This window comes from Poecile atricapillus, unplaced genomic scaffold (assembly GCF_030490865.1).
Source record: "Poecile atricapillus isolate bPoeAtr1 unplaced genomic scaffold, bPoeAtr1.hap1 scaffold_192, whole genome shotgun sequence".
Lineage (NCBI taxonomy): Eukaryota > Metazoa > Chordata > Aves > Passeriformes > Paridae > Poecile > Poecile atricapillus.
Genome location: NW_026709024.1, coordinates 68,229 through 71,207, shown reverse-complemented (window position 1 = coordinate 71,207; position 2,979 = coordinate 68,229). Strand labels below are relative to the sequence as shown.

At 42.4% G+C, this 2,979-nt stretch overlaps 1 long non-coding RNA gene across 1 annotated transcript; it reads left to right on the top strand.

The window, feature by feature from the left end:
* The first annotated feature begins 1,037 nt into the window (after nucleotides 1-1,037).
* On the top strand, nucleotides 1,038-2,725 carry LOC131574245 (uncharacterized). Its single transcript, XR_009276423.1, has 2 exons — nucleotides 1,038-1,118; nucleotides 1,970-2,725. It is a non-coding gene; the product is annotated as an uncharacterized LOC131574245 (long non-coding RNA).
* The last annotated feature ends 254 nt before the right edge of the window (nucleotides 2,726-2,979 follow it).

Sequence of the window (2,979 nt, the reverse complement as noted above, 5' to 3'; positions counted from 1 at the left end):
CAAGTGTTTTCAATGATGAAGGATCAATTACCTGTCCTTTTGAAACCATGTCTGGCATTTAAACTTGCCAGACAAAATTTGTGTGTGAAACATTGTTTTGGTGGCGTGGGGATTTGATTTGCCTTTGTACGCACAGACGCTACATTTGAGAAGACTTGGCTGAAGTATTTTTTGGGAAGGCATTTCTTTCGATAACATACTTTAATAAAAGTGTGTTTATTTTTGTTATGCTGTTTCTTTGATTAAGATCAGTGTAGGAACATTTCAGACCCCAAGGCTTCAAATAGGCCACTGCAAGGATTTGCCTGTTGTGTAATAATTAAGACACTTTGGTAATTATCTGAATGATCTGGGAAAGGGTATGAAAATGCTTTCTCTAGATAAAGTTAGCTGCATGCTCAGAAAACCAATATAAATATTGTATTCAATAATTGTTTAAATTGTCCTAAAGAATGATAGGATGATTTCTGACACACACATTTGATTGTAACTGTAATAAGCTAAGGTGTTATCAAACATTTTATGGCTGGTTTTGTTGTTTTTTTTTTTTTTTAAATACAGCCTTTTAAAAATTTTTCACATTGTTCTCTTAATTTGGCTTAAGGGTTTGTTTTAATTTTGGTTCTATGTTGACTCGTCTCTTTCTAAATAGTTAAGTACTCTAGATTACTTTCAGTTTTAAAAAACAAAACATTGCCAATCAGAACAAATAGTTTAGCTTAAATAAAAATTAGTTACTGATTAATTGACTGTTTGATTTTTAAACTTTGCTATCCAGTATGGGTAATTGAGGAGAAATTTGTAAAAATATTTCATGCTTTGTCTTAATGTTTCTTTGATGTGCCTTTGTGACCACTGAACATGGAAAACTGTGAGTCTGCTGCCTTTACTAAATACTGATATTGTTGTGGTAAAGTTGTTAGAATGTTGTTAAGTTAGTTTTTGTTAACAGCTGATAGCTTAAAATATATCTTTTCCCCTCTTTTAGTTGTGATTCCCCCCTGCCCCCCCCTCCCCCCTCCTCTTCTCAGTCTCCTATTGTTTACCTGAAGTCAGGTTACCATGGTTACTGAAGTTTTTCTCCTCAGCTCCATGGCAAGAGGCCGGATAGAGTAAAGGTAAGACCCTGCTGGCATTTCCAGCTGCTTGAAGTTTCGGTAGCCTGGGAAAGTGCAGGGGTGGTAACAGAGAGAACTTTCTTTCCAACAGGAAAGTTTTACCTCTGAGCTATGGCAAGGCCTCTGAGCTATGGAAGCTGGGAGGGTATGCTTACCTTCCATTTCTTTCCCCCCTGAGTTGCCAGGAAACCAGCCACCTCCCCCAGTCTCTCCCCCTCTGCCCCTCTGTGGAAGATACTCCTACACCTTTGTGGGCATTTGAAGAAGCTGGTGTCTGTTATTTCTTACCTTGGTGTGGGTAACCTTGATTTGTAGAAAGTTTGTAAGATGTACTTACTGAGAAAAATAATTGTTTCTCTCTCTGATATTCCCTCCCTCCGAGAATCCCTGTTAAAAGAGACCCCCCCAACCCCAAATCTTTTGTCTTTCGCCCTTTGGATTCCCCTTCACAGAAATAAACTGTGGAATGTAAACCAGGGGGAGAGTCCACCCCTGATTTCTTTTCTCGCTTTATAGACTCGAATTCCTGAAGAAAAGCAGTGAACCCCACAAACATATGCTGGCTCAAAACCGGAGTGAGGAGAAACCTCCTCACTGAGCTAGCCGGGCCACTCTCGGGAGGTTTGAGTCATGATATATAGAACAGTTGCATGTAGCTTTCTTCTTTAAATGATAATTAACATTCATAAGTATTCCTGAAAATGTTTTACAAACTGTTTCCTCTCAGAGCCAAGTTCTTAAAATCCTTTAAATGCTCGTATTTTGTTACCAAATTTGGAAGCTGAGTATGTCTGACTTTAAATTGCTAAGAAAAATAATATCCCAAACTGTATTTTCTTTCCCTCCCTCAGTATCCTACAGAACCACCAGATTGCCTTGTGGATTTTCCTGTTCCATTTGCTGTTTCCTGGATGCCACAGGTAACTACTTGTCCTGGTTTAGGGCAAATTTGGGAGAAAACCTCCAATGGGGCCCCTGCCCTGGGAAGCAAACCCACATGGCCCCTTTCTCCCACCCCCCAACCGGTTCGGGAAGAGATTTCTCTGAGAGAAGTGGAAAAAGCCTGTTTATGTAACAGGCAAAGCACTACCCAGCACAACAATGAACAATATCAAATTACAAAACCTCTCGCCACTCTGAAGAGATGACAAAATTCAGAGGGTCTCTTTCCTGTGGATGTTCGCTCTGTTATCAATCCCTCTGGCGCTGGAAAATGCCGCTGCCCAGGCTGGGCTCCCGGTAGTCCACGGGTGCAACACGTCTCACAGTCATGAATAACCTGAGAAATGCTGTTCATGGGTAGATCCACCCCTCGGTCTCGTGCCCACTTATAGGTGGCATCTCTACCCTGATGACCCGAGGCATCATGAGCCCATTGGGCTAGGAACAACTCTCCCTTATGTTCCCAATCCAAATCTATCTTTGACACTTCACAGAAGAAATGCATTTAAGATACGCTTCTACCACCCAAGGCCTTGGAAAAATGAAGGTCAAAGCACGTGCAGCTCCCTTTATGGGTCAGTACAGTACTGTGTGATCCATCACTCTGCTCCAGGGGCCTGGAACAGAGACTATGAGCTTCCACCAAAATAAAGAGCCAAGCAACAGGGGGGGAAAAAAGGGGAGGATTCAGTGGGGGCTGATTGCAGATGAGGAAGAGAGTAATGAACCCACTTGATCCAAGTCAGGTATTTACAACTCTGCACTGCTGCCCTGGAATGGAGGAGGCCCTTCCTCTGGGGAAGGGGACAGGTTCAGAAGAACCATCCTGGAAGACTGAACCTGAGTTCAGCTGCTCCAAGAAGGAAGCCCTGGGGAAAAGGTTCCCTTGTGGAGGCGGAGAGCCGATGGAATGAGAGGT